General features: G+C 45.0%; 1 long non-coding RNA gene across 1 annotated transcript; it reads right to left on the minus strand.

Annotated features, from left to right (window-relative positions):
• Positions 1 to 21368: 21368 nt before the first annotated feature.
• LOC125522178 lies at positions 21369 to 23248 on the minus strand. Its single transcript, XR_007289656.1, has 2 exons — positions 22707 to 23248; positions 21369 to 22631 (listed from the first exon to the last, which is right to left on the minus strand). It is a non-coding gene; the product is annotated as an uncharacterized LOC125522178 (long non-coding RNA).
• Positions 23249 to 26405: the final 3157 nt, after the last annotated feature.

Raw genomic sequence — 26405 nt, forward strand, 5'->3', positions numbered from 1 at the left:
CAGTTGAACGAACTTCTTGACATCAGCAGGAGTGACATTTTCACCAGTCTTGGGAACGCCATTCTTGACGACATACCAGAGGTCGACATCAATGGCTTCAAGATGCATGCGCATCTTATTATTCCAGTAGGGATATTCAGTTCCATCAAAGACGGGGCAAGCAGCGGAGACTTTGATTATCCCTGCAGTCGACATAGCTAAAACTCCAGGTGGTTAAACCGAATCACACAGAACAAGGGAGTACCTTGCTCTAATACCAATTGAAAGTGCTAGTTATCAACTAGAGGGAGGGGTGAATAGGCGATTTTTATGAAAGTCTTCAAAACATGGAAGTTTCGAAGACAAACAATAGAAATGACCCTATTAATATGCAGCGGAAGATAAACTACACTAAGGAATCCATAGTCAAGTATGCAATAAGGTGAGAGTATGAAGACTAATAGCAGCTAGGTAGTAAGGATCAGGATGGAAGATGGTATGAAGCCAAACAATGATAGGAGTCAAACAGTGAAGAAAAATAGGTAATGCAAACAGGCAATGACTTCACGAAGACAAATTCTAAGTAAAGAGAGGGAGAGGATAGAACCAGTCACTTGTTGAACACCCAGTCCTCGCCCAATTACTCTGGTAAGTCTTCAAGGTAGACTTCCAAACCTTCACAGACTTCGTTCACCGGCGATCCACAACAACTCTTGGATGCTCAGAACGCGACGCCTAACCGGCTGGAGGATTCATAGTCCTCAAGTGTAATAAGTCTTTAGGTCACTCAGACAGAAAGACTTTAGTGATGCCTAACACTCTTTGGCTCTGGGTGTTTGGGCTTTGTCCTCGCAAGGATTTCTATCTCTCAAAAGCTTCGAGGTGGGTTGCTCTCAAAATGACAGAAGCCGTGCACTTACTCTGAGCAGCCACCAATTTATGGTGTAGGGGGTGGGCTATTTATAGCCACTAGGCAACCCGACCTGATTTGTCCGAAATGACCCTGGGTCACTAAGGAACTGACACGTGTTCCAACGGTCAGATTTCAAACACACACGGCAACTTTACTTGAGCTGCAAGCAAAGATGACTCATCCAGCTCTGGATAAGATTTGCCCTCATTGTCTTCGCTCGAAGACATAGGATTTAGGTTGAGCATCACTTCAGTCACTCTGACTTTGTTCACTTGGACCCCACTTAACAGTACGGTGGTTCCTATGACTCAACAAAGAAGAAAAGGAAACAATGAAACGACTAAGTCTTCGTGCTCCACAGTCTTCACGCGATGTCTTCTCTTGTCATAGACTTCAATATGAATATCTTCACATACCACCATTGTCGTCAATGTCTTCATACATTTTTAGGGGTCATCTCCGGTAGGTAAACCGAATCAAGGAGGGACTAATACCTGTGCTATCCTGCAATTCTCACAAACACATTAGTCCCTCAACCAGGTTTGTCGTCAATACTCCAAAACCAACTAGGGGTGGCACTAGATGCACTTACAAAGGGGCTCTGTGGGAGCAGCCCGATCTTTCTTCTTTGTCTTTCTCTTATTGGTCGGTGGAGCATTGTCAGTGGTGTTCTTCGACTTGCGCTTTCTGGCTTCGGCTTCAGCTGCCCTTGTTTTCTTGAGTTCTGAAGCAACTTTGGGGACCTTAGGCTTCGAGCCTGTCATGCTGGCGGGGAAGACAATGCGAGGTTCTTCCAGCCTAGATGCTTCAGTTGGGGCCACAGCAGGCTTCTTCTTCTTGGCAGCCATCTTGGGGTCGATGCCAGGACGCCCAAGTGCCTTGCGCTTCTCGGCTTCATTGTAAGCTTGAACACATTTGGCAGCGAGGTGTTTCATCCGCTCTCGTGAACCTTTTGCTTCTTCACGTTTCTTGTGGAACGCCTCCTTGAGCTCATGCATCATTTGCTTGAAGCTTTGGACATCAATCACACTGAGCTTGGTCATGTGCGTCTTGAACTGGGCTTTTTCATAGTCAATTTTGTTCTTTAGTTCAACAATCCTCTGAGCTAGAGCCAGCTCAGGAGCAATGGCTCCATGGAAGGAGACGCTGAGGCCAATTGGGAGCTGAAGATCATCAAAACTGAGGTTTGGGCTGTCAAACCACTCATCAATGAAATTGTTCAGGATGTCCACATCGAAGAGGGGCAGATCGTTGAAGATTTCCGCCTCTTGCTTGCTCTTTATCAGCAGTTCGAGAGCATCATCGCCAAGATCTTCATCACTTGACAGATCTATGGCTTCGTTCTCATTCCTCAGAACGGCAGCTGGGGTCAGTGCTTGACCAGTAATCTGCATGGGCTTCTTCTTCTTCTCAGTCTTGGAGATGCGAGAGAGATCTTCATAATGCACACTTGGTGCAGGAGGAGCAGTGGCCAGAGGCTTCGCACGCGAAGCTCTTGGGGCAGTGGAGGGCTTTGAAGCCTTGGGTTTCTTCTGCTTCTGTGGCTTGGGTGGAGCAGGCGCTTCATCAGAATCAGCGTCGTCTGCAGAGTGCTCCACAGCTTCCCCCTGAACAGCAATATGAGTGATGAGGCCTTCAAGGTTGTAGAAGGGCCAGATGATATTGGGTTCAACATCGCGTGTGCCATCAGCCTGAGGAGCAGAGGGACCGGGGTTGAAGCCTAATCCCAGCGACTTCTTGTTCTTTGCTGCAGAGTCCTTGGCAAACTTGTAGTTGCGCTTGAACAGATTGTCTTCACGGCACCATAGCAGAGAAGATGGGTCGACATCTGCAAGCTGTGGTCCACGGACCATGCAAGGGTAGAAACCCTGAGCAATAGCTTCAGATTTGGTCTTGGGTTGAAGATTTTTATAGAGAATATCTCCCCAAGGACGCTTGATGGCATTCTTTTCAGCATATTCCTTGGTGACGAATCTGTACTTGAACCATTGCTCGGCCCAATATCTTCGAATCTATTGGATTCATGTTTTGCGTTGGCCATAGCTTTCTTCAGGATCTGTTTTGTATAACTCATAAAGATCTTTAGGCAAATCCATCGAAGTGCTCCCGCGATGCTGTCTGCCTCCCTTCCTTGCTGACTTTTCTGTGGCCATGTAGTTCAGACTGAATGGATTCAAAGCTATCAAAGGCTTCTGTCTGCTGGTCAAACAAGAACTAGCTTCGGGAGAATTGATGTGATGCTGTAAGAATTCTACAAATGAATGCAGACTATGAGAACCAAGGGATTCTCCTACAGACATGTACCTGTGACAGCATTAGAGATGCGAGGGAAGGGGAAGAGGTCATATGCATTCTCAGAAGATTTTGAAGATAAATTAGTTTTGAAGACATTGACCTCATAGCGCGAAGATATTCACATATATGTTGAGAGTTGGTTCCAGATTTGTACGAATCCGAGAATAGGTACAAGTGAGGAATCTAACTATGTGTGAAGTGATGACCCACAAGTATAGGGATCTATCGTAGTCCTTTCGATAAGTAAGAGTGTCAAACCCAACAAGGAGCAAAAGGAAATGATAAGCGGTTTTCAGCAAGGTATTCTCTGCAAGTACTGAAATAAGTGGTAACAGATAGTTTTGTGATAAGGTAAATTGTAACGAGCAACAAGTAAAAAAAGTAAATAAGGTGCAGAAAGGTGGCCCAATCCTTTTTGTAGCAAAGGACAAGCCGGAACAAACTCTTATATAAGGAAAAGCGCTCCCAAGGACACATGGGAATATCGTCAAGCTAGTTTTCATCACGTTCATATGATTCGCGTTCGGTACTTTGATAATTTGATATGTGGGTGGACCGGTGCTTGGGTGCTATTCTTACTTGAACAAGCATCCCACTAATGATTAACCTCTATTGCAAGCATCCGCAACTACGACAAAAGTATTAAGGTAAACCTAACCATAGCATGAAACATGTGGATCCAAATCATCCCCTTACGAAGCAACGCATAAACTAGGGTTCAAGCTTCTGTCACTCTAGCAACCCATCATCTACTTATTACTTCCCAATGCCTTCCTCTAGGCCCAAATAATGGTGAAGTGTTATGTAGTCGACGTTCACATAACACCACTAGAGGCTAGACAACATACATCTTATCAAAATATCGAACGAATACCAAATTCACATGACTACTAATAGCAAGACTTCTCCCTTGTCCTCAAGAACAAACGTAACTACTCACAAAGCATATTCATGTTCATAATCAGAGGGGTAATAATATGCATAAAGGATCTGAACATATGATCTTCCACCAAATAAACCAACTAGCATCAACTACAAGGAGTAATCAACACTACTAGCAACCTACTAGCACCAATCCCGGACTTGGAGACAAGAATTGGATACAAGAGATGAACTAGGGTTTGGAGATGAGATGGTGCTGGTGAAGATGTTGGTGGAGATTGCCCTCTCCCGATGAGAGGAGCGTCGGTGATGATGATGGTGGTGATTTCCCCCTCCAGGAGGGAAGTATCCCCGGCAGAACAGCTCTGCCGGAGCTCTAGATTGGTTCCGCCAAGGTTCCGCCTCATGGCGGCGGAGTCTCATCCCGAAAGGTTCCTTGTTATTTTCCAGCCCAGAATTCCAGCTGTCGGCATTCTCCCTCCTTATGTAAACCTTGTAAAATAAGAGAGAATAGCCATAAGTATTGTGACATAATGTGAAATAACAGCCCATAATGCAATAAATATCGATATAAAAGCATGATGCAAATTGGACGTATCATGAAGCATAAGTGAATATACTAGGCATATTATGAGATGCGGAACAGGATAGATCCAAATTTGTAGCCACAGAAACCACTTTTGGTGAAGAAGGATGAATCTATCGGATCAAAAGGGCAATAAACGTGAGTTTTAATTACCACACGAAGAACTGCTAGACAGAGTAGAGAGGAGGCCGAGCAGTTCGATCTTCCGTGCCCTAACTTGGCGACCTAGGACACCTACGGCGGCGGAGGAGAAGACGAGGTCCGCGGCCGGCATGAGGACGGCGTCGGTGAGGTCGCGGCAGCTAAGCGCTTCGTCGCCGGTGTCGTCGGGAGCTAGCGGTGGCGCTAGGGTTTGTCCGAGGTGGAGAGGTGGAAGAAGTATTTTTGACCGTGATGTGATGTGTATTTATAAGGAAAGGGACAGCACAGCGCAATTACGCAGTTGCCCCTGGCGGTTCACATCTGAGGGACACGTGGCGAACATGCAACACATTGAAAGTTATTCCATGTTCCCACGCACGCCTGGACTGTCTGGTGGTCGTTCCGGCTTCTCCGGGTTTCAGGCAATAAGGATTGAGCATTTAAAACAGATTCAATGTTTGTCTCTGTATCTTCTGCTGACAAGGACGCAAAGAAGACATTGACGGTTTCAATAGAATGCATATGATTTGGATAGATAGAATCTGAGGTAGAAGCATAGAAGATGTTAGGGTCCGATCACATTCACTTAGTCCAAAAGATTCAAACAAGAAGACATAGCTATAAGTGAATGCTGTAGAGGACAGAACACAAATATATGTATATATTTGAGTAAGATTAAATCAACAAAGTTAAGATCAACATGAAGACGGATCAATGTTGAAGATAAATCAAATGCGAAGACTTAGCAAATTCAACACCAAGAGAAAACACTCCAAACAAAAGTTTGGTGGTGGCGTTACCCACCGTATAGGAAGTATTAGACCCAGACACGGCCACAATTATCATGGTGCTCCGAAGTCAATTCCGCATTAATGTATTCACACTCAGTGTGTAAGTCTTCATTGATTGAAAATATACATTACTTCGTGTGTTGCACATCAAAGCCAACAACATGCATAAGTGTTAGGATGTGTGCCTAATCACAGGACTTTCAAGGACTCCAAGATATTTAGCTCACACCGCAACTTGCAAAACCTTTTCTCATCCAAGGGCTTCATGAAGATATCTGCCGATTGTTCTTCAGTGTTGACGTGAATGATATCAATATCTTCCTTCATGACATGATCTCTGAGAAAGTGATGACGAATCTCAATGTGTGTTGTCTTTGAGTGCTGAACTGGGTTGCTGGCAATCTTGATGGTGCTTTCATTGTCGCAGTAGAGAGGTACTTATTTCAGATGGATGCCATAGTCCTTGAGTGTTTGCTTCATCCATAGAAGCTGAGCGTGGCAAGATCCAGCAACAATATATTCAGATTCAGCAGTGGAGAGCGATACACAGTTCTGCTTCTTTGAAGACCAACAGACAAGTGATCGTCCCAGAAAGTGACATGTGCCTGATGTAGACTTGCGATCCACCTTGTCACAAGCATAATCAGCATCCGAGAATCCAACTAGATCAAACTCTGAGCCCTTTGGATACCATAATCCTAGTGTTGGGGTGTAAGCCACATATCGAAGAATTCGCTTCACAGCTAAGTGATGCGATTCCTTTGGTGCCGCTTGGAATCGAGCACACATGCGAACACTAAGCATTATATCTGGCCTAGATGCACATAAATAAAGTAAAGAAGCAATCATGGAGCGATATACCTTTTGATCGAATTGTTTACCATTGGCGTCAGGACCCAGATGACTTTTGGTTGGCATTGGCGTCGTGTAACCTCTGCAGTCTTCCATTCCAAACTTCTTCAGGCAGTCTTTGAGATATTTCTCTTGAGATATGAAGATGTCGTTGCTTTGCTGACGAATTTGAAGACCAAGGAAGAACTTCAGCTCACCCATCATGGACATCTGATATTGCTCTTGCATCATGTGTCCAAACTCATCACTATATTTCTGGTTAGTGCAGCCGAAGATAATGTCATCCACATATATTTGGCACACAAACAATTCACCATCATGTGTCTTTGTGAAGAGTGTTGGATCCAGGGAACCAGGTTTGAAGCCTTTGCTCTTCAGGAAGTCTTTGAGTGTGTCATACCAAGCACGAGAGGCATGTTTGAGGCCATACAGTGCCTTGTAAGTTTGTATACCATATCAGGATGTTTTGGATCTTCAAAGCCAGGTGGTTGTGCAACATACACTTCTTCAATCTTGCCATTTAGAAAGGCACTTTTCACATCCATTTGATACAGAAGGATGCTGTGATGATTTGCATAAGCTAGCAATATGCGAATGGCTTCAAGCCTAGCCACCGGATCAAATGTTTCATCGAAGTCAATCCCTTCTACTTGAGTGTATCCTTGAGCAACGAGACGAGCCTTGTTTCTGACAACTTGACCATGCTCATCTTTCTTGTTGAGATATATCAATTTGGTGCCAATGATATTGTGCTTACGAGGATCACGACGCTTGACCAATTCCTATACATTGTTCAGCTTGAACTGTTGGAGCTCTTCTTGCATAGCTTGAATCCATTCAGGTTCCATGAAGGCTTCAGCAACTTTCTTGGGTTTTGATATTGAAACAAACACAAAGTGCCCACAGAAATTTGCTAGCTGTGTTGCTTTTGAACAAGTGAGTGGACCAGGTGCATTGATGCTATCAATTATCTTCTCATTCTGTACTTCATTTGCAACACGAGGATGAACTGGACGAAGATTTTGCTCTTGCTGATCAATGTCATCATTTGGAGAATTGTCTTCAGGTTGATTAGGTGCAGAAATGATGAGTTCCTCTTTAGCCTGAGCCTCAGAAGGTATGATCTCTCCAGTTCCCATGAGCTTGATGGATTCACTGGGTGGAACTTCATCTAGCACATTGAGCCATTTGAAGGAAATATGCCCTAGAGGCAATAATAAAGTTATTATTTATTTCCTTATATCATGATAAATGTTTATTATTCATGCTAAAATGGTATTGACCGGAAACATGATACTTGTGTGAATACATAGACAAACAGAGTGTCACTAGTATGCATCTACTTGACTAGCTCGTTGATCAAAGATGGTTATGTTTCCTGGCCATAGACATGAGTTGTCATTTGATTAACGGGATCACATCATTAGGAGAATGATGTGATTGACTTGACCCATTCCATTAGCTTAGCACTTGATCGTTTAGTATTCTGCTATTGCTTTCTTCATGACTTATACATGTTCCTATGACTATGAGATTACGCAACTCCCGTTTACCGGAGGAACACTTTGTGTGCTACCAAACGTCACAACATAACTGGGTGATTATAAAGGTGCTCTACAGGTGTCTCCAAAGGTACTTGTTGGGTTGGCGTATTTGGAGATTGGGATTTGTCACTCCGATTGTCGGAGAGGTATCTCTGGGCCCACTCGATAATGGACATCACTATAAGCCTTGCAAGCATTGTAACTAATGAGTTAGTTGCGGGATGATGTATTACAGAACGAGTAAAGAGACTTGCCGGTAACGAGATTGAACTTGGTATTGAGATACCGACGATCAAATCTCGGGCAAGTAACATACCGATGACAAAGGGAACAACGTATGTTGTTATGCGGTTTGACCGATAAAGATCTTCGCAAAATATGTAGGAGCAAATATGAGCATCCAGGTTCTTCTATTGGTTATTGACCGGAGACATGTCTCGGTCATGTCTACATAGTTCTCGAACCCGTAGGGTCCGCACGCTTAAAGTTAGATGACGATCGGTATTATGAGTTTTGTGTTTTGATGTACCGAAGGTAGTTCAGAGTCCCAGATATGATCACGGACATGACGAGGAGTCGCGAAATGGTCGAGACATAAAGATCGATATATTGGACGACTATGTTCGGACACCGGAATGGTTTCGGGGAGTTTCGGACATATACCGGAGTACCGGGGGGTTACCGGAACCCCCCGGGAGTTTAATGGGCCAAGATGGGCCTTAGTGGAGAAGAGGAGGAGCGTCTAGGGCTGGCCGCACGCCCCCTCCCCCTCTAGTCCAAATTGGACAAGGAGGGGGGCGGCGCCCCCTTTCCTTCCCCCTCTCTCCTTCCCTTCCTTTCCCCCTCCTACTCCAACTAGGAAAAGAGGGAGTCCTACTCCCGGTGGGAGTAGGACTCCTCCCTGGCACGCCCTCCTCCTGGCCGCCGGCCTCCTCCCCCTAATCCTTTATATACGGGGGCAGGGGGCACCTCTAGACACACAAGTTGATCTGTTGATCTATTCCAGCCGTGAGCGGTGCCCCCTCCACCATATTCCACCTCGGTCATATCGTAGTGGTGCTTAGGCGAAGCCCTGCGTCGGTAGCAACATCATCACTGTCACCACGCCGTCGTGCTGCCGGAACTCTCCCGTGAAGCTCTGCTGGATCGGAGTTCGCCGGACGTCATCGAGCTGAACGTGTGCTGAACACGGAGGTGACATACGTTCGGTACTTGGATCGGTCGGATCATGAAGACGTACAACTACATCAACCGCGTTGTGCTAACGCATCCGCTTTCGGTCTATGAGGGTACGTGGATAATACACTCCCCTCTCGTTGCTATGCATCACCATGATCTTCTGTGTGCATAGGAATTTTTTGTGAAATTACTACGTTCCCCAACACCGTTAGTCTCATCGAACCGCACTTCCACAGTTTCAACCACTTTATAGTGAAAGAGGTTGAAGACTCTGTAGGAGTGCGAATTATTTCCGTAACCAAGCATAAAACCTTCATGTGCTTTCGGTGCAAATTTTGAAGTGTGATGTGGATCCTTGATCCAGCACCTAGCACCAAATACTCTGAAGTAACTGACATTTAGCTTCTTACCAGTAAGGAGTTCATAGGATGTCTTCTTCAGAAGCTTGTGAAGATAAACATGGTTGATGACATGACATGCAGTATCAATGACTTCAGGCCAAAACTTTCTTGGAGTCTTGTATTCATCAAGCATCGTCCGAGCCATCTCAATGAGTGTTCTGTTCTTGCGCTCCACGATGCCATTCTGCTGCGGAGTGTACGGAGCGGAGAACTCATGAGTGATTCCTAGCATAGCAAGATAAGTGTTGAGGCCTGTGTTCTTGAACTATGTGCCATTGTCACTCCTGATGTGCTTGATCTTGATGTCATAGTTCGTCATGGCACGATTTGCAAAGCCTTTGAAGACATCCTGCACTTCATTCTTGTAAAAGATTATATGCACCCATGTATATCTTGAGTAATCATCAACTATGACGAAACCATAGAGGAAAGCAGTAGTAGTGAGAGTTGAGTAGTGAGTAGGTCCAAAGAGATCCATGTGAGGCAGCTCGAAGGGTTGAGATGTCATCATGATTGTCTTCGAGGGATGCTTGGCCCTCGTCATCTTTCCAGCTTCGCAAGCACCGCACATATGATCCTTCTTGAACTTGACACCCTCGATGCCTATGACGTGCTTCTTCTTTGCAAGAGTGTGCAAGTTCCTCATGCCAGCATGTCCTAGCCTTTGATGCCAGAGCCAGCACTCTGAAGCTTTTGCTAGAAGACATACAGCCAACTGTGGTCCTGCTGAGAAATCTACCATGTATAAATCACCTTTTCGATACCCTTCAAAGACTAGAGACTTGTCAGATTTCATTAGAAAAGGCAATGATATTTTCCAAATATCACAATCATATTCAAATCACAAAGCATTGAGACAGACATTAAGTTGAAACCAAGGGATTCAACAAGCATCACTTTATCCATGTGCTAATCCTTTGAGATTGCAACTCTACCTAGACCCAATACCTTGCTTTTACCAGTGTTAGCAAATGTGATGTGACTCTTGTCGGATGGACGTAATGTTGAGTCCATGAGAAGACTTCGGTCACCAGTCATGTGATTAGTGCATCCACTGTCCATAATCCATTCGGAAGCATGAGGTGTCAGAACCTACAATACAGTTAGGGGGATAGGCTTCACCAAGAGTATTGTGAAGCATAAACATTTGACGCACAAGAGGATTATCAAAGCTCAGATCAAGGTTAGGACTGACAGGATGAATGGCAAACGATTCAGGAACAAAATACATAGTGAGACCATTTGGGCATTTGATCTTGCGCCCTACAAGATGTTTTAGGTCCCCAGCAATAGCATCGGACGCCTTTGATTTTTGGCTGGAGACCTTTCCCTGCAAAATAAAGTTATTTTTTCTTAACCACCCACATTTTCAGGGGTGGATTAGAAGCAATGAGTCTAAGTGCAGCATCTGAGAACTTCGGCTTTGGAGCCCTAGCAAATAGCCTTGCAGGAGGTGAATAGTACTCGTATGAATAAGCAGAATAGTTCTTAGTCTTATGAACATAGCGGTTTGATGATACACGCTCATATTCATAAGTTTGAGTATAATTTCCCTGAAAAACAATGGCATTAGGGTGACTCAGGTGAGTCCTCTGTCTGTATGAAGCCTTTGAGCCATATGAAGCATTTGGTCTGGGGTTTGTCTTCTTCACTTGTGGTGTCATGATGATATTCACAGGAAGATTCTCAAGACACTTTTTGGGCACCCAGATATTCTTCATAGGTGGTCCATTCCTGCAGTTAGTACCGATATTAGCACAAGTGAAGCCAGATAAGGTGGATGGATCCATTGAAGGTCCCTTTGCAGCAACCCATGTGGTTTTGGGGTACTGCTCAGGCTTCCAGTAAGAACCATCAACATTCATTTTCCTCTCGAACCCAACACCCTCTTTTCTAGGATTTCGGTTCAGAATCTGCTTTTTGAGGACATCACATAATGTCTGATGCCCTTTGAGACTTTTATACATCCCAGTCTCAAGCAATGTCTTCAACCTAGGATTTTCATCAGCAATAGTAGTGCGATTCTTAGCAGAGGGGTTAGTAACCACAACAGCAGTTGAAGATATTGTGACAGTGGCAGCAATAGAACATTCAGCAACAAAAGTAGTGTTGTCACGCTCAAGGCATTTTAGACATGGTGGTTCAAATCCTTCCTGAGCGGGACTGATCTGTTGAGCGCGAAGTGACTCGTTCTTTTTTTGAAGATCTTCATGAACTGCTCTCAATTTATCAAGTTCTTTCTTCCTTTGAAGATAATCATAGGAAAGCTTTTCATGAGTTGCTGAGAGTGTTTCATGACGACTTTCAAGTTCCTCATACTTAACATGAAGATTTTTTATGTCTTCAATTAAGGACTAAGATTGGGTCATTTCCGTGTCCAACAGGTCATCGCTTTTGTCTATCAGTTTTTGAATATGTTCCATAGCTTTCTGTTGTTCAGTTGCAATTTTAGCAAGAGTTTTGTAGCTGGGTTTGGATTCACAATCAGAGTCATCTTCACTTGATGTTTGAAAGTAAGCATCGCGTGAGTTTACCTTGGCACCACGTGGCATGAAGCAGTAGGTGGGAGCGGAGTTGTCCTTGTTATTAGTATCAGCTTTGGTGACGGAGCCATTGTCTTCAGTGTTGAAGATGGACTTGGCAACGTAGGCTGTAACTAGAGCCAGCCTTGCAACGACAGAGTCGGACTCCTCCTCAGACTCCACCTCTGCCTCCTCAGAAGCAGACTCCTCCTCTGAATCCATCTTCTTGCCAACAAAAGCACGAGCCTTGCCAGATGAGCTCTTCTTATGTGATGAAGACTTGGAGGAAGACTTGGAAGAAGACTTTGAGGATTTTTTCTTCTTCTTGTCATCAAAATCATATTCTTTGCTCTTGTTCTTCTTGTTGTTCTCATTGTCCCATTGTGGACACTCAGAGATGTAGTTTCTCAAATAGCTGAAACTCATCTGTGTTGAGCCTCTCAAGTATGTCAGACGGATCGAGTGTCTTGAAGTCAGGGCGTTCTTGAATCATCAGGGCTAGTGTATCAAACGAGCTGTCAAGGGATCTCAGGAGTGTCTTGAGGATTTCATGCTTGGTGATCTCAGTAGCGCCAAGTGCATGAAGCTCATTGGTGATATCAGTGAGGTGAACAAACGTGAGCTGGACATTCTCATTGTCATTTCTCTTGAAGCGGTTGAAGAGGTTGCAAAGGACACTGATCCTTTGATCTCTCTGGGTTGAGACACCTTCGTTGACCTTGGAGAGCCAGTCCCAGACTAGCTTCGAAATTTTCAGAGCACTCACACGGTCATACTGTCCTTTGGTCAGATGACTGCAGATGACGTTCTTCGCAGTAGAATCCAGTTGAATGAACTTCTTGACATCCGCAGGAGTGACGCCTTCACCGCCCTTGGGAACGCTGTTCTTGACGACATACCAAAGGTCAACATCAATGGCTTCAAGATGCATGCGCATCTTATTCTTCTAGTAGGGGTAATCAGTGCCATCGAAGACAGGACACGCAGCGGAGACTTTGATTATCCCTGCAGTCAACATAGCTAAAACTCCAGGTGGTTAAACCGAATCACACAGAACAAGGGAGTACCTCGCTCTGATACCAATTGAAAGTGCTAGTTATCGACTAGAGGGGGGGTGAATAGGCGATTTTTATGAAAGTCTTCAAAACATGGAAGTTTCAAAGACAAACGATATAAGTGAACCTATTAACATGCAACGGAAGGTAGACTACACTAGGCAAGCCATATTCAATTATTCAATGAAGCGAAAGCACGAAGACTAATAGCAGCTAAGTAGAAAGGATCAAGATGGAAGACAGTATGAAGACAAACAACAATAGTCGTCACACAGTGAAGATAACAGATAATGCAAGCAGGCAATGACTTCACGAAGACAAACTATAAGTAAAGAGAGGGAGAAGATAGAACCAGTCACTTGGTGAGGACAAGGATTTGTTGGACTAGTTCCAGTTGCTGTGACAACTGTACGTCTGGTTAGGGAGGCTGAGATTCAACTCAGAAGACCACGTCTTCACCTTATTCCCCTTGAGCTAAGGACACCTAGTCCTCGCCCAATCACTCTGGTAAGTCTTCAAGGTAGACTTCCAAACCTTCACAGACTTCGTTCACCGGCAATCCACAATGACTCTTGGATGCTCAGAACGCGATGCCTAACCGGCTGGAGGATTCACAGTCCTCAAGTGTAACAAGTCTTCAAGCCACGCGGACAGTAAGACTTTAGTGATGCCTAACACTCTTTGGCTCTGGGTGTTTTGGGCTTTGTCCTCGCAAGGATTTCTCTCTCTCAAAAGCTTTGGAGGTGAATTGCTCTCAAACGACAAAAGCCGTGCACTAACTCTGAGCAGCCACCAATTTATGGTGTAGGGGTGGGCTATTTATAGCCACTAGGCAACCCGACCTGATTTGTCCGAAATGACCCTGAGTCACTAAGGAACTGACATGTGTTCCAACGATCAAATTTCAAACACACACGGCAGCTTGACTTGGGCTACAAGTAAAGCTGACTCATCCAGCTCTGGACAAGATTTGCTCTCAGTGTCTTCGCTCAAAGACATAGGATTTGGTTGAGCATCACTTCAGTCACTCTGACTTTGTTCACTTGAACCCCACTTAATAGTACAGTGGTTCCTATGACTCAACAAAGAAGAAAAGGAAACTACAAACAACTATGTCTTCGCACTCCATAGTCTTCACGTGAATGTCTTCTTGAGTCATAAACTTCAACGTGATTGTCTTCACATACCACCATTGTCTTCAATGTTTCCATACATTTTTAGGGGTCATCTCCGATAGATAAACCGAATCAATGAGGGACTACTACCTGTGTTATCCTACAATTCTCACAAACACATTATTCCCTCAACCAGGTTTGTTGTCAATGCTCCAAAGCCAACTAGGGGTGGCACTAGATGCACTTACACCGACTTACCGGGCACCACAACGTGAAAAACGGTGTTGGACGACTTAAGATTTTTGTCGATTAATCCCATGCGACGGAAGGTTTTGTAGTAATGTATATTAATGCTGCTACCCCCATCCATGAGCACCTTAGTAAATTTATAGCCCCCAACCTAAGGCGCCACCACTAGAGCCAGGTGACCCGGATTGTCAACCCGGGGCGGGTGATCCTCACGGCTCCATACTATAGGCTGCTCCGACCATCGCAAGTAACGTGGTACTGCCGGCTCAACAGCATTTACTACCCTCTTATGAAGCTTCTGGTCCCGCTTACATAAGCTAGTGGTGAAGACGTGGTATTACCCACTATTTAATTACTTCGGGTTGCTCTGATAACCAGACTGTTGCTCCTGATGATTCCCCTGATTATTCTGCTGTTTGTAACCACCTTGATTGCCTTGGCCGTGAAACCCGGAATTTGAGCCACCACCTCCATGACCCGGACCATGAGGGCCGGACCTGAACCGCCGTTCGGACCATGGTTGTGTTGGAAAGACTCCCTGAACTGTCTCATAATGTTGCAATCCTTCGACAGATGCGTAGACGGCTTCTCCTGTGTTCCATGCTTCGGACATGGCTGATGCATTATCGCTTCAAGGTCAATTTTTTTCCCTTGAGCCGGCCTCCCCTTACGACGCTGGTTATAATTCCATGCACCGGTGTTAGCCACAAAATCATCAGCTTTGCGCTTACCGTTACCGCCCTGATTGGCCGGGTTGTGCTGCTGTCCCCTCATACCGCTACTCTTCTTTCCCTTTCCCGATCTTTCATCCTCAGAGTCAGGGTCCTTGGTACTATCAGAGTCGGCATACTTGACAAGAGCCGCCATTAGCTCCCCCATGTCACTGCAATGACGTTTAAGCCGCCCAAGCTTCTCCTTGAGTGGAAGAGAACGGCAATTTTTCTCCAACATTAAAACCGCTGAGCCGACGTTGATGTTATCTGAAGAATGTATGATAGTCGAGACCCGACGCACCCAGCTGGTCGTCGACTCGCCCTCAGCTTGAACACAGGAGACCAAATCCACGATCGACATAGGCTGCTTACACGTATCTTTGAAATTTTGGATAAACCAGGCATTCAGCTCTGCCCATGAATCAACAGAGTTGGCAGGTAGCCCTTTCAACCAAGTAAGAGCCGTCCCTTCCATCATCATGGTGAAATACTTACCATATGCGGCTTCACTAGCATCCAGCATCTCCATAGCCATTTCATAACTTTTCACCCAAGACTCCGGAGGTTGATCCGCTGTGTAATTAGGCACCTTATGAGGGCCTTTAAAGTCCTTGGGCAAACGCTCATTACGCAGAGCCGCCGTTAATCATGGCACTCCCCAAGCTCTAGAGGTCACACCTGCCTCTACCAAAGTCGTCGGGTAAACCGACGCATGCTGATGAGCCGCCAGCTGAGCCGCTAGCTCGGCCTCCTGAGGCAGTCTACCCGGATCCACAAAATTCTAGGCATTGGCCCCATTGCACGCCGGGTCATGCCCACGAGGCTGATTACGACACTGCTCAGTACTTGAAACTGTTGGCGAGTCAGTGTGCCTGTTGTAGCTCCGGCTTGGACGAGGGGTCAAATGAATCCGATCATGACTATAAGAATAAGCCTGCTGTTGTACCAGTGCTGTTTGAAGTTCCCTGGCCCTTCGAGTCTCAACCGCCGTCAGAGTCTCGCCCTCGACTGGCAGAGCCGTCAATCGCGTAGCTGCAGCAATCATATTGTCCAAAGGGTTGGAATAATGACCCGGAGGCGTTTCCACATGCTAAGGTGGGTGCTATTCATATGCGGAGAACCTGTCACGCGCGGCTGAACCGGCGCTCTACCCCTTTGCGCTTCAGCCACCTGGTTTATTATCACGGGTTATTGGCCCCTGTTCCAGGTGTGCTGAAGAGGTTCCTTGACTCATAAACCAAGGGCAGACGACTCCGGTTTTTTCTTCTCCAGACCTCGTTTGCAGCGTTCTGATCCACCGTGAGCTGGTATGAATCCGCTTGAATCCGTTGTGCTTGGGCGTTCAAAACGGCGTGTTCTGCAATCATCCTACCGTTCTCCACTGCCAGCTCTTCCTTGGCTTGTGCTATCTCATCACACAGTTTAGCCACATCCACCTTATGTTGTTCCTAGTTGTCCGGGGTTACCTCTACCTCCATCAGAGTCGCCAGAGTCTCCAACAGATCTGACAAGACTTGAGCCAGCAGGCGTGCTGATCCACCAGCACCTGCTGCTGTTACTGCCGCTGCGCTGGAAGTCTGCGCTGGAAGTCATGGCCGAAGAGGATGTCGAACCGAGAACCGGCTGGATGCTAGCCATGAAGATCGCTACCCTGTTCGGCGGCTCACGGAGGTCCGGAATACTATCACCATAAGAATGAAGAGAACCGAAGATATTGTAAAACTGTCTCACCACCATGTTTTAGTCGAGAACAAGTTGAGAAATAAGATGGGTGATAGTCTTTTGGATAATGGCCAAGTCACATATATTATGTTGGATGTTTTTTCTATGGTGAATGAAGATGATTTAATTGATACTTTCATGGTTAACTGCTCAAGGTATGTACTGTATGTAGGCTTCTTTTATGCAAAACTGAGACTTGAATGAGGATTTTAGTGTGCTTTTAAGATCATATTTATCTATTTCTGTGAAATCTGCAATTAGTTAAAATGTTTACATGGCATAGTTGTTGTCAAAAAAAATGGAGACGGACCACCCCGGTGTCAAATGCTAGCTCCGCCACTGACCATCGCCCCAGCCAACCAGATAGATGGATGCAAAGGGTAAGGATTCCCACCCCAAACCGCCAGCCCCTGCTGTTTCAGCCAGCACCCTTCCTCGTCGCTGGGGCTCGGAATGGCAAGCATCGATGTTAAACTTAACGAGGACAACAATATCAAATGTCAATACAAAAATTGATAATGGGTGCGAAAATAGGAACAAAAAAACTGAACAATAGCAACAGTAGGAAACTGCTTTTAAACTGGTTCAATAAAAAGATTTGACGTCATCTTACTTTCCAAGGTCCACAAAAAGAACCACAGACATAGTAACGCCAGGTTCATTTTTCAAGCTACAGGCCCGCAATGTACAGAAGAGTACATACGACTTGATTTTTGCCATGAGACCGCAACCATTCACGATTGCCAATAAAGATATTCTTAAAATCAAGAAGAAGCAAACAAAAGCTGTTCAGGAAAATCAAGTTGTTTTTTGGAATACTCACTGATCCAATTACTATAATCAGACAAAAGAAGTATCAGACAGGTATCATAACAAACACATGGCGCACAAGGAATAGTTCATAAAATGAAGGTAAATTTTGGAGTATTGCTTGAATGGCTCAGATTTACCACACCATGAAACACCAAAGTTGGAAAATGCTTCAGACAGTACAACAACAACAACAACAACAACAACAAAGCCTTTCAGTCCCAGACAAGTTGGGATGGGCTAGAGTTGAAACCCATACGATCTGGACACATGGATATACGATCTGGACACATGGATAGCTAACTTCCATGCACCTCTGTCCATGGCAAGAAAAACTCTCTTTCTTCACCCAGCAACAAATAGCCGCAACTGGTAACTTGCTGCAGAGCAAGGCCTCCTAGTTTAACGACTAATTGTCTAGCTGAGCAAAGTTGAATGGAACCAACCTAGGAGATGTAAAAACATATCCATCTCAGGATATGGTGAAAGATCTCCAGCACCCCAAAGGGCGCAAGAATCATCATAGCCATTCAGTAAGGAATAGAACTCATCAACACACAATGGAAACAAATATGCTGTGTCCAGAAGTTAATTCAGAACATTGTACTGATGGTAACATTACTACATGAAAAAGCAATTGACATTTGTTCACTTCAGATAAAAGGAGTCACTGCAAGCAAAATTAGAACAGGATAACATAAATTTTCATGTTTGAACCAAAAGAAGAACATAAACTTGCAAACTAGGTTATCACAGCACAGCATCAACCAAAAGGGGTCCTTTACTCCAAACAGACAACAGGAAGTGCTGCTCGCTTGTTTATCCCATGAAAAATGGGGTTCCAATGCTAAATAATCAGGCATGTGACATTGGACAGTGGCAATACTATTCCACCATGAAACCAAACACATCGGTCCAACCTTTGGCAAAACGAAAACAAAACCAAAGCAAGAACACTGAATAAATTTGAAAATATATAAGATATAAGAGAAGGGGGACAATGGTTAAAGTACAAATCCCAAAGGACCCAAGCAAAAGCTCCAAGAGCACCTTCAGTCATGATTAGACAAAATATAAGACCTTTTTAAACAAACTAATGCAGTTGACAGGACACTCTCATTTTAAACAACCTGTGTGGAATCAGTTCCTCGCTAATGCATCAAAATGTAATTCAAATAATCAATGTGGCAATTTGACAGTAGCAGCTTAAAAAGAGACTAATAACCAGTAAAATAAATGCTGCACTGACCAAAATAAAACTAACGCAATATGAGCTTCAATTTTTAAGAAAAGACAGATATCGCTGATCATAACTCAGTCTTTGAAGAAGCATCTGGCAGGACAAGACAAGCAAGACAACAGTTTCTCGTTAACCACATGAATAGAAGTGCCAATGGCTACAAACATTGGAGAAAAAAGTACAATCATGACCACTCACGATTGCCAATAAGATATACTTTAAAAAAAGGCTGTTCAAGAAACCAAACTGTTTTCTGGAGTATATTTCAGAAGTACCCACAGATAAAATTGCTATAATCAGGCAGAAGTACAACTGTTAGACTCAGGTACCATAACAAATACACGAGGAATCCTCTATTTCTAAATAGCTACAACCCACTAGCTAATTTTTCCTAACATGCAGCCATGCCACATCAGCACCTATGCATGTCAATCACGAAGCATAAGTTACATTTATTTACATGCATTCCACGATCTAATTTTTCTAAGCATGCAACAATGCCACCTAAGGACCTATGCATGTCAATTATAAGTTACACCTTTTGCATTAATTTAACCATGCGACCGTGCCACATTAGCAAGCCATACATGTCGATGGCGTTGATAAGTTATATTTTTTGAATTGTACATGTCGATGTCGTTGATAAGTTACATTTTTTTTAATTGACTTTTACATTGTCATATACGGCATATGTGGTGGATACTTGAAGCATACCTACATAGTTCATGATTTGCAATTTTTTTATAGGAATAACATGGCATGTTGTTAACTACACAATGTAAATCAAGAATACTATTATTATCTTGCATTAGTTTAGTTGTTTTCTAGCACCTATTAATACAATTATTTTAACGAGGTTCCCGCGGCAACACACGGGGCATCGTCTAGTAGTTCACAAAATCCTGGGAAAATTCTGGGGAGTACTACTTGAATGAATGGCTCAGATTTACCCGACCATGAATCATGGAAGTTGACAATGCTTAAGGTAGTACCATAAGTAATAAAACCTCTCTCTCTCTCCGCCCAGCAACAAATAGCCACAACTGGTAACATGCCGCAGAGCAAGGCCTCCTAGTTTAACGACTAACTGTCTAACTGGGCAAAGTTGAATGGAACCAACCTAGAGACGTGAAAGACACCAAGGGGCAGAAATCATCATAGCCATTCAGAAAAGAATAATTATAACCAACACAAATGGAAACAAATATGCTGTGTTCAGAAGTTAATTTGGAAGACTGCACTGATGGCCGTATTACTTGCAACGAAAGAAAAATGGCATTTGTTACTTCAAATAAAAGGAGTCACGGCAAGCCAAATAAAAACAGGATAACGTGAACTTTCTTTTTTGAACCAGAAGAAAGACATCAAAAGGGTTAGTGCTGCAGATTACACTGAACATAATGTATACCAAAATTAGAATGGTAGGTTCAGAACTAAATAAATATATCTGAATACATTAATAGACCAAATGTAATTATTACTATTGCTGATGCTTGCAGTGCCGTAGTGCAGCAAATGCAAGACCTTCCGCAAAATAAAATGCAGTTACGACTAAATGGGAATGCTGAGAGAAGAAACAGAACATGCATAGCAAAGGACATACAGTTGCAAATAAAAGAATAGTTTGATGAAAAGATGTGAAACCCTCTGCCTCTTTCTAGGGCCCTCACAACACAATTTTTTTTATTCAAACAAAGTAGTCCTTAATGATGCATCGTTATTTCAAAGCATTCTTCTGTAAGCAACCACACTGTTAAGTGGATTCTTAATTCAAATGTTTAACAGTAATTGTTAGCCGCTAAACCAGTTACTTGTTGTGATATAAGCACCCCTAGTTTAGCACCAACTAAATCAATTCAGGTGTTAGATAGAAGCACTAACAGGGAAGCTATATCATCACAGCCATTCATGAACATGACATGAAGGAAACAATAATCTTGACATCTGAACTTGCCCTATATGACCCTTAAGAAGAAAACCAGTAAATAAATGAGTGCCCAAAAGTACAAACTGATAACTAGATAAATAGAACAGTAGCAAAATGGAATTATCGAAAGTCAAATGGCAATTCAAACAACCAAACTGATACAGTACCAAATAAGATAATTTCAAAAAATACCCAAGGGCAGCATTATTATCACAGCCATTCAAGGAAAAATTAAGAACAGAAAACAAAAGGCCCGGATGCACCAACTGGTTCGCTCCATGGACAACAAAATCATGGGAAGGCAAAGCGAACACCACGAGAGGTGATCAGTGCGTAGTTATTCCTAATGAGATGGCCCAATGCCACAACCATAACAATTCATCAATTTGAAACATAAAAAGGCGATAGGGATAAATAGATGTGTACACAGTATTAGTTGCATTGAGATTTGAGAGGGCTCAGATTCGCCTTTGATAGATCATACAACCTAGCTCCATCTTCTTTCACCAGATCAACCCCACCACTGAGGTCGAGCTCCTCTGGTTATCACTCAGCAGAATGACCATCCAAGACAGAGACATCAATATTCAGTGAGAATGATAAGGTGCCAAAAGAGGGGAGAGTAGGTTTTTGAAGCCCACAGCTCCTCGAATAATCGAATACAAGTTTATGTCAGCCATGTTTTATCATCATCGCCCCAAATAGATAGATAGATAGATAGATGGATCAATGGATGGATAGATTATTAACCATGCTCTCAGGAGCTGCTCATGCCTGGCATCAGCCAACCAAACCTCCGGCTCGGACGATGCATCAGACAACACTGTATGGTTGCCAGCTCACGACACACCCGAATCCAAGGCAATGGAATGGCGGTGGCTGGCGGCACCATAGCGTCAGTCCACCCAGACCATGGGTCAGCGAGTAGGCAATGACAGCTTGACTGATTTGTTTTAGGATATATATAATTATATATATATATATGAGAGAGAGAGAGAGGAGGAGGAGGATTCATACCGAATCCAAAACAAAACGCAACTGAACAGTGAAAATTCAGTGTATGTAGCGTAGCAAAAGAGGGCTCAGCTTTGTCATTCATCTTCAAACCCAACACCCACATCTCTTGCTCCATGACCTACCCATCACAGTGTAAGAGAACTGCCCTGGTTGTCACTCATCAGAACGACCGTCCAAGGCACAGATCATCCAACATCAGCGGCAAATTGAGCAGGCTGCAACAGAGGTAAGGGTGGGCTCTAAGTGCAACTCCAACGCTGACACCTACTTTTTCAGGTCTGTTTAGTCCCACAAGCCAAGGCTGTCTTGATTGCTCAAGACATGATTATTTCAGCCACAGTCATCATCATCGTCGTCCTCGTCATCGCCCCTCTTTTTGGTCCAAAAATGAGGTTGCCTCTGCACACCAAGCAACATGACCATGATACCCCATTACATGTGTACACACATCCAGCCATCAAGCTCAGGAGCTGCTCATGCCTGGAGTCGATCGACCAAACCCCCCGGTGCGGACGGCACGTCAGACAAACAACGTACGGTTCCCAGCCAACGCCACACCCGAACCCAGGGCAATGGAACGGCGGTCGCTGGCAGCACCGCAGCGGTGTAGAACTGACGCGTCAACCGGACGATTGGCCAGCGATCCGGCAACGAGAGGTCGCCTGATTCGGCTTAGGGTTTGGGTTCAGGGGTGTGAACTGCGCGCACGCAGAGTGGGCGAGTGAGTGTGGGGGTCAGTCTCGGAGAGAGAGAGAGAGAGACGGGGATCGTACCGGATCCAAAGCAACATCCAGCCAAGCTGCGAGAAATCCATCGACGGCGGCTCAGATCCCGCGCCTGCCCGACCATGCCCTCGACCGGAACGCATCACGGGCCCCGCCGCTCGGTCCGCGGACGCCTCCCGCACCGGCGGCAGCCCCGAGGGGCCTCCAAGCCGATGCGCGATCCGGCGCGGCGGGAGGGGCTGGCCCCGAGGAGCGGCGACCCGCCGCGTCCGGAGGACGGGAGCCTGGCCGGCGCCGGCGGGTCCATCCATCATCGCCGACGTTTGGGGAGGGACGCGGTCCCGGCCGACGAGGTCATCGGCCACGGCGAGCGAGACGGGCACGGCGGCGGGATTCGGTCAGATCCGATCCGATCCGATTAGTTTAGAGCGGTCGCCTCCGCCGCTGCACGCAGCCATGCCGCCGGTGGCCTCTCGCGCCCCGACTGATTCGAGTTTTTTTTTTTGAGAGAGAGAGAGAGAAGAGAGAGTAGCTAGCTAGGGTTCGTCGCCGACGGGAGAAGAGATGCATCCAGCGATAAGTTTCTAATGAAAATGAAAAGGGCCATTTAGGACGAATAATAAGAAGGCCGAGGGAGAATGGGAGCCCAACTAACTATGTCGATCGTTTCCTTTGTGAAAAGGCCGGTCCATGCACATGTAGCATAGCGTGCGATTTGGTCGGGAGCTCCCTTTTTTCCTTTTCAACTGTGTAACACGGTTTTGTTTGCTTTTCATTTTTTGTGTTTCTTTTCCTGTTTTCCTCTTTTCCTTTCCTGCTTATTTTTCTTTTTCTTTTCCTGTTTTCCAAATTCATATACATTTTCTATAATTTGTGAACTTTTCTTAAAATTTGACGAGATTTTTCAAAATTTACAACTTATTTTCAAACTCGTGAACTTTTTCCCTAAATTTCATGAGCATTTTTAAAAATTGCAAAAAAAATTAACAAATTCATAAAAAAATCTCGATTTTTGAACTTTTACATAAAGTCAACCGGTCATGCTATCAACGGTCGTTTCCTTTTTTTAGGAAAAAACAAGCCAGCGAGCTGGCACTTGGTGAGCGACCATTGGTAGCTGTGCCGGCCCATAGCACATGCGTTTGAGTGCTAGCTAGGGTTGCTAGCACAACAGGTGCTACTTAGGAGGTCTCGAATGGGAGTGGGGTAGGGGAAAGGAGGATAAGGGTGCAGGGAAATGAAAGTGGCGACTATTAGGCTGGTCATAGTGGGGAGTAACTTATACTAGTGTCATGCATATGACATTAGTCTAAGTTACTATCTTTATAGTGCAAAGTATCTTAATAGTAGTGTCATAGATTGTTTCATTTATTGCCTTATAGACTCATTTTATCTCGGGAAACACTATGTTACAGTAACATATTATGTTACTCCAAACATCTCTTTTCTCATTAAATGCTTGCCACATAAGCAAAATTGTCTTGGGGTGTGTTAAGTTACTACCTAAGTTACTCCCACTATGGCTAGCCTTAGGCCCATCCAGGACCACTATATAGAATTTTGGTACATTTGGTTGCTTGAGTTGCATCAGATTTTTGGCAAGCACGAACCTTGAAGTATCTATGGGCCTGGCTTTGAAGGAACATTCGGATGAGGGGGCAACTAATAAAGGGGTATCCCATAGAGGGCTCCCGCATGGGTTAGTTTTTTTGCCTGGGAATGCGCCAAGTGGTGCGCCCAGTACCCAACATGTGTCATGCGCCGGCGTACCCCTGTGATTTTGGTTTTCTCCTTTTCCGCATGCATTTCATGCTTTTATTTAGGTTTAGTTTTTTTTCACCTTTCGATTATTGATTGTTTTTCATGGGTTTGCAGATTTTTTTTTGAAGCAATGCTTTTTTGCTGCAAGGACGAGCACATCACGTGCTTCCACAAGAAGCGAAACTATGCTCCTCAAAAGAGGAAAAGCATAGTTTTATTTTCTGAAAAATAATAACACAACTGTGCCTCCCCAAAAGAAAAAAAAGCATAGCACATGCATTCATGAGAAACACAGACGTGCTTCCCGAAAAAGAAAAGCTCATCTCAACTTGGAAGTTGACGTGGTGAGAGGCCCCTTAGCCAGGACACCATCAAACTTGTTTAATTAATGCTGGCAGGCAGACGCCGGTTTGAATGTGGTACACGGTTGTCCAGCCTCGTCCGGACAAGCGTCTCTAGCATCGGAACATGCACCGAGACTAGGTGATCCTCTCGGTCGGCGCGCCACTTCAATACCGGTTCTGGTGAGAGATTGCGTCCACTTTGAGCCGGCATGAATGCGATGTTGGCACTCTAGCCCTACTTAAATGAGCGGCAATCGTTTCACATTTTTTTTTCGGAGGGGGAACCAAGTTGGAGTATTCATCAAATTGCATCCGGTTAGCGGTCCTATCGCTCTTGGCACTTTTTATATCTGGATCGTGAACTCCGGCACTCACGTGCTTAATTGATCTGTTTGGATCAGAAGCCGAGTGACTAAGTGAACCACCGACTGACTTTGACCGATCTTGATTGTGGGAGTAGAAAAGGAAACGTATTGTTTTGGACTCACGCTAGGATTAGGCCAGGAAACCTCCATGTTTTGAGTTTTTGTACGTAGTACGTTGCATTGCATGAGCGTCGCTGTCGCGGACCTTGACTGGTCGTAGAAACTCAAGTGGATCTTGTACCGACTCCGCCACAAGTGGACGCGAGCGTGGTGCATGTGCCCGGCGGCTATTCCACGTTCGCGACGCCTCGCGCGCCGGATGAGATCCATCGACGAGTCCACGCGACCGTCACTGCATCCCTTCGACCGCGACCAGGAAGTTGACAGGTCTGATGCGGTGCCACGTTAGGGGTGAAGTCAGGCTAGCCGGCGGCCGGCGCACCACCGTCTCGCACGTGCGGAACACGTCCATCGACCGGGCAGAGTGGGGTGGAGTGGAGTGCACCGGCCGCCGGCCGGCCGGCCACTAGCTAGCTGGAGCTTGTGCTCTTCTGCTCTGACCCGTAACTCGAACAATGGCAAAATTTTCGGAAGCCTAGGTGTGCACATGAAGGGGGACGATGGTGATCACACACTGATGGAAACCATCTCGACGATTTGTTTAGCCAATTGAACAACAAGTCAATTCCCGCATTTCCAAAACGGTACTACCACATGCATGCATGCGCACGGCAACAAATGCAACGTAGCCTGCCGGTGGTTGACTTTGACACGAGCGGCAATAACGCATGACACGAGCGGCAATAACGCATGCGAGGATGCATGAAATGTTTGGTCGTTGGTGATTTTTTTGGTCGTCGGTGATGTGGGTCGTCAACCCCGTGAGAAAGTTTCCATCTTCCGTCCAGGGTGGCGTTGACCCGTAATTGCGTATCTCTCGAAGGGCCGGCAGTTAGCAGCACGTAGCGGATGGACACCGTTGAAGCTGACACGTTAATTGTGTGGACTTCGAATGGATAAGTGGCCGTACGGAAGCCAGCCTTGAGAAGTCAACAGTCAAGGCAACTCTAAGTCGAAACTTTCTACAGTTTTACAACTGCACAACTAGCCGTCCCTTAATCCTGCCGAATTTAGTGTTCCAGCTAGTACTAAGAACTGTGCATATTGCTGTGCAAGACATGCATAGAGTATAAGGCCTCCTTTGATTTAGAGGAATTTCATAGAAATTTTAGAGGATAGGATTTTTATAGGACTTTTTCCTTTAGAGTCTTTTGGTT

The sequence above is a fragment of the Triticum urartu genome, chromosome 7 (genome assembly GCF_003073215.2).
Source record: "Triticum urartu cultivar G1812 chromosome 7, Tu2.1, whole genome shotgun sequence".
Classification (NCBI taxonomy): Eukaryota; Viridiplantae; Streptophyta; class Magnoliopsida; order Poales; family Poaceae; genus Triticum; species Triticum urartu.